At 34.5% G+C, this 6,263-nt stretch overlaps 1 long non-coding RNA gene across 2 annotated transcripts; it reads left to right on the top strand.

Annotated features, from left to right (window-relative positions):
- The first annotated feature begins 3,325 nt into the window (after positions 1 to 3,325).
- On the top strand, positions 3,326 to 5,976 carry LOC110877610. 2 transcript variants are annotated; one of them, XR_002557163.2, is made up of 4 exons: positions 3,326 to 3,495; positions 4,631 to 4,716; positions 5,053 to 5,142; positions 5,806 to 5,976. It is a non-coding gene; the product is annotated as an uncharacterized LOC110877610 (long non-coding RNA). The 2 variants fall into 2 exon arrangements; XR_002557162.2 differs by having other exon boundaries at positions 3,331 to 3,495; positions 5,053 to 5,976.
- The last annotated feature ends 287 nt before the right edge of the window (positions 5,977 to 6,263 follow it).

Raw genomic sequence — 6,263 nt, 5'->3', positions numbered from 1 at the left:
TTTAGCGACACAATTTATTCTGCAAAGTGTCAGGAATAATTCCTCATTTTTGGCACTTTATTAATTAGCTAGAAGCTAGTGTGTTGATAAAAGTGCTGTGTTTTGTGCTTAATACAATGATTACAAGCACAGATGTCACAATTATTATTTATTTTTTTTAACAGCAAACATTATTATTATTATTATTATTATTATTATTATTATTATTATTATTATTATTATTATTATTATTATTATTATTATTATTATTATTATTACTTAAGCCTTCAAAACTTTTTATATTTCGTAAGATATATTTAGTTTGTTTTTTTAGTGTATTTCATATCAAATTTCATTCAAAAGATACAATCATTATAATTTTTTTCATTTCACTATTTGTTACTTGCAAGATTTGTATATTATTAGTACTATATAGTAATATGGGGTTTAGGTAGAATCAGTTTCTTGAAAGACTATCACTATTTTTATTTCACCATCTTAAATTCACACAGAGGCTATGTCACACCCCGACCGCGTAAAACAACAAACCGCGGCGGAAACGTCGGGGAGTGGAGCGACAGAATTATTGTTTCACAACACATGGATTAAAAGTTTTGTTTTATTTAAATATTAAACATTTAACATTGTCTTGAAATTAAGATAAAACACAACCACATTGTCTGTCACTGTTATTAAGTCACTAAGGCCTCGTCAGATCCTAAGTGAGCATGCATCCTAGTCGCCATCAACATCATTAAACACCACCTGAAACATATGTGAAAATAAAGTCAGCAAAGAAATGCTGGCGAGCACATAGATTTTGTGAGTGTGTCAGATTCATGGCTCGTATACATGTTGCAATGCCTCGTTTGACTATAAGAGTCGATAATTGAAAACCTTGTTTTGTAAAGTGTTTAGCATTGCAATATGATTAACCAACTCAAAACAAGTTGGTTATAGTTTATAAAACATCGTTGCCATGAATCCAGACTAAAACATTTGTTTATGTAAACCAAATTATAAATCGTTCTCGTAATAAAACTCGTATGGTTTATAATATATAGTAAACATTGTTGCGTGTCATCATTTAATATCGTCCGTCCAAGTGAACTAAATAACGCCACAGAATGTAATATGATAAACGCACTTATATATAAGAAGTACCAACGGCGTATCTACCATGCTTTTATCACATTACACCCGTCCCGTTATCTAATCACATACCAAAACCAATCATTTAAATCGTTTAACTTGTTCGTGTTATAGACCATCGTTCATTTGTTTAAATCTTTCCAAATCGTTCAAATCGTTACAATCGTTCATAATCATTCATGTTTTAGTTGTGAAAACTACTTTTGGTCGTCTCGTTGAATACATTCAAACCTTCGTAACTCGTCCATCGTTCAACTCGTATTAACAAACCACCAAAGGGTAAGTTAACAATCATCAAGTTTTGTCGTTACCCGCATATCCCCACACATAACCATGGCGATAGTTTGATAACGGGATTTGTCAGATCCAATGGTACCATAACATACTACTGGTCGGCTCGGCCAAAGCTAATGAATGTCATTCGTTATGTAATTACGTCCCAACAAGTTCGTTCACATTATCGAAATCGTTGTGTTTAATATAAACCATAGTATTCGTTTTTGAAAACATCGAAATCGTTTAACACATATGAATCACCCCAAAACAACTGAAAAACAGTAAAATAGGGGAACTATGTACTCACATTGAATTGCAAAGTATCCTCGATTTAAATGAACTAACAATGCTCGGGAAAACCAAGGAAATCAAGTGGCACCTAGTAATCGGATCGCTATGTTAATAAATCGACACCTAATTCGGGAGATCGGATAGAATGAGGTCTCGTAAACCATATGAGTGTTGGAACTCATGTGATATGGTTTAAACAAGCCTACATTCTAAATCGGAACCTATCCTAAGTGCTTACGACCCGTTACGACCCGTTAAGTTAGCTTACAGTACTTTAACGCGTCATTCGCGTGAATGCGCGTTCAAGACGCCTAACTAGTCCTATGACAAGTATTATATGCCCTAACATGTTTAAATATAGAAGCATGATTGGGTCTTTATTGTACCTAACTGCATCTAGGCCAGACATCATGTTTGCAACATGTGTTTGTGCAAGATCCCAATCATCCCCTAGAAAGTCTAACCTAATAGCTGTGAAAAGGATACTCAGATACATAAAAAGTGCTCCCACACATGGTATCTGGTATCCTTCTAATGGGAATATTAAGCTTTCAGGTTTCATAGACAGTAACTTTGCTGGGTGCAATGCAACAAGGAAGTCCACATCAGGAGGGTGCCAATTTCTAGGAGATTGCTTAGTATCTTGGCAAAGCAAAAAGCAAGCAGCTGTTTCCACATCCACTGCTGAGGCAGAGTATATAGCTGCTGCAAGCTGTACAGCCCAACTGTTATGGCTTCAAAATCAACTACTGGATTTTGGTATCACTGCCTTAAAGACACCTCTCATGTTGGACAGTCAGACAGCAGAAAATATCATCAAAAATCCAGTTTCACACTCAACCACCAAGCACATTGATATCAGATATTACTTTGTGAGGGATTGCTATATAAAAGGTTTGATTTCTCTGCATCATGCTCATACCAAAGATCAGCTGGAAGATGTACTAACAAAAGCTTTAGACACATCTACCTTCGAAAGCTTGATCTCAAGGATTGGCATGATTAACATAGAATAACAGGCAAAATCCTATTGTTTTATGAATAAAAAGCATTAAAATGTTTTCAGAAAATCAAAAATTCATCCTTAAAAAAAGTTAAAAATGAAAATTGTAATTAATCCTTAAAAGTCTATCATAACCACTGTTTTGGTTCAAACATCTGTTTTGTTGATACTATCCACTGCTGAAAGTCAACCTCTGTTCCTTCATTTCCTTGATTAATCACTATTTATCAAACCTCAGTGTTTTAATCCACTGATAGTGTAACACCCCGAAAACGAGTTTGGTAATTAAACCCCGTTAATACTAAAGACGGGGAAAGTACCGTTAGTGGTAAAAGTAAACTGTCAAATATTAGGAATTTATTTAATAATCCTAATATTTATTTGAAGTGAATAAAAAGCTTTTAAGAAATAAAGTGATAGAAGGCCCGAGTTAATGGGACCCGAAATAAACTTAGTCATAAATATTCTCGAACCTGCAAAGTTAACTAGGAATATTAAACCTAGTTAATAAGTGGGGAATATTGTTAGAAATAAGTAGGTTGTGCCCTACTTAATTAACTAACCAAATTAGAGGGGCCAATATTGTTAAAATTGAAACTTAACTTTAACTAATTAAATAAAACACACCAAACACCCCACAAGGAGGTGTCTGGTCGTACAAGAAGAACAGGGGGGCGATCCCCACACATCAAAACCCTAAATCTTCACCAAACTTGCAAATTGAAGGCTCAATCCAAGTCAAAATCGAAAATCAAGCATAGATTATTGATCCCCATTGAAAGGGGAGTCATAAGGTATGTAAATTTTATGAAAAATCTCTAGTTGGATTTCTAGGTAAACTTAGAAATCTGAAATTTGATGATTGCATGTTTGTTATATGATGAAATTATGAATGATTTGATGTCTAGGAGTAAACCCTAGTCATTTACTTGTTGAATTGATGTTCATAATTGTGAATTCATGATCACCCGATTATGTGCTAAATGAGTTTTGTAGAAACATGATGAACCCTAGAATCATAATGGTTAAATTGTGTTAGTAGAACTCCCTGAAGTTGGATTTGAAGTTTGATGTTAGTACTTGTTACTTATGCTAGAATTTAAGGGTTTAGAACACTTAAATGGGCTGGAGAAATTTGATGTTTCGTGTTGCACACAAGGTGCTTGATGAAATCCTTGAACAAGAAAATATAACAAAACTGATTGGGATTAAAAATTATTGGGCTGCAGTTTTAAAAAAATCATATAAAATCATTGGAACGACCTGTGAGATTGAGCCTTATATGCTCAGAAAGCTATTGAAACATACTACGTTTTATGTTTGAACATGTTTGTTAAATTCTGATGTTAAACGGGTCAAAACAGTGTCCGAAGTCGGCTGAACTGTTTTGACAGCAAGCTGACTGGAAGCATTTTTTTTACTTCAGAGCTGATTTTGTAAAAATCATATAAAATCATAGGAACATCGTTAGAAGACGTACCATATATGCCTAGAAAGCTATTTCAGAGTTCTACGATCCATTTTTGAACATGTTGATCTAATTCAGCTTTTAAATGGGTCAAAATGGTCAATTACAGCAGCTGAATACAAAATCGCTGCACTTTAGTAATGTTCTTATTAACCAAGAAAAAGACATATGATTGCGTATACTTGTTTAGTCATGAAGTATTTATTGTTAGGAACAAGTAACACTTTATATGACATGCTTAAAGTGTTCAAAATCACTTACTAACTAGTTTGTATAAATAACTTGACTAACGGGTCAAACGGTTAGTGAATGGAAAGAATTATGACAAAAAAATAAATAAGTAAATAATATAGTTGTTGAATAAATAGCATACTTTGGTGAATAAGTGTGTGAATCCATAAGGTGTGATGGTCATGTTAATGGTTGACTAATCTAATCATCTTGTGGATATGATATGGTAGTTTGACTCTGACAAGCTAGGTAGGAGCTTGGAAATGAACGGGTCAAATGGATACAAGTTCAAGTATGAAGCTCGCAAGGATGCAAGGTAAGTATAACTTACACTAGTCATATATTTTAAAATGTTCTTTTGTCGTATTGACTACGAATAAGACAAATGGTAATTTAGTCACACGTTGACAATAATCGTTAGTTTTAAAAGACGCTTTCCCGCGAAAGACATAAAGAGCCGAAAGTGGTAATAAACGGTTTATAAATAAAATGAGCATACGGTGTTAAAAGGAGCGAGTCATGTAGATGAGATGATAATAAATATTATCTCGCAAAGATAAACGGTCAATTTGGCCAAACGGGTCAAAAGGTGTAGACATCACCTTTTGACAATATCGACTAATGATTCTGGTGTCGAGTTATATGTTTACAGGAGTAGATATCCAATGGATACTCGCATCGCTCTTAATTAGCAATTATAAAGCAAGGTATTAAACCGGGTTAGTAAGTTGATCCGAGCCAGGTATGTATAATAGATTAACTCATCATGTAGAACTTGAAGTTCTATGAAAGTTAGGCAAAATAAAAAAAAGGGGCATTCGGTTACCTTAATAGGTAAACCGAAGGATTTAAATTATTTAGACAGAATGTTTTGAAAACAAGATTTGGTTAAAAATGAGAAATTAGAATCAAACAACAGGTTTGTTTGATAAAATCACGAACGGGCCAAATTTGGTAAAAAGGGTTAATAAGCCGAAGACTTAAAAGTCTTAAAATTTTGTTAATCCAGATGTTGGGTCTTGACTCCATTTGATGGAGGTTCAATTTACAATCACGTAGGAAGAAACGGTAGGTCAAACAGACGAGCGGTTTGAAAGATACGAAAGTTTTCGTGTCAAAAACGGCAAAAAAGGAAAGGAATGATGCAGGGGCCACCGTAACTTATGGTGCCACCGTAAGTTACGGTGGACATGATTTGGTTACGGTAAATGCCTACTGTTGTACGGTTGAATAATTGAAACACAGAGACCACCGTAACTTACGGTGCCACCGTAAGTTACGGTGGAGGTCAGAAATGAGTTTTTTATTTTGGGTTTAAGATATCCATGTGGGATTTTCCTAATTTCCCCATTGTATTAGTTTAATTAATTATCAAAACTGACCTTTAAGTTGGTTTTGATCACAGGTGAATGTCGAGGGTCCCGGATGAAGATCGAGCATCGAGCAAGAACCGAACACACATTAAATAAAGCTTCCGCAACGTTGTTTTGTCGTTATTCTAAACGGTGATTTAAATCACATTATGTATATCACTTAAATTGTAAAAGTTTTTAATAAACCCGCATTTTGTACAGTATGTGTGGTCTTAACTACACATCTAATTGTGGTATTTTCATGTAAAATTGTAATTTAGTAACTAGGGTGTTACAGATAGGCTATCCACTGATAGGTAAAAGTCAGCCACTGTTTCATTTTAACCGTTGTCAACCACTGATATTGCTCCATCAGTGGTTTCCTAAATAACTATCATCCATTATTCATTAGAGGTTGGCACGTGGACAGTACTTAGCCGTCAGATCTTTTGTAACCGCTGCCACATCAGCATACACTTTTTCCACCTATAAAACCCTAATCAAAACCCCA

This window comes from Helianthus annuus, unplaced genomic scaffold, assembly GCF_002127325.2.
Source record: "Helianthus annuus cultivar XRQ/B unplaced genomic scaffold, HanXRQr2.0-SUNRISE HanXRQChr00c179, whole genome shotgun sequence".
Taxonomy (NCBI): Eukaryota; Viridiplantae; Streptophyta; class Magnoliopsida; order Asterales; family Asteraceae; genus Helianthus; species Helianthus annuus.
The sequence above is the reverse complement of the archived record's forward strand: the minus strand, read 5'-3'. Positions and strand labels throughout refer to the sequence as shown.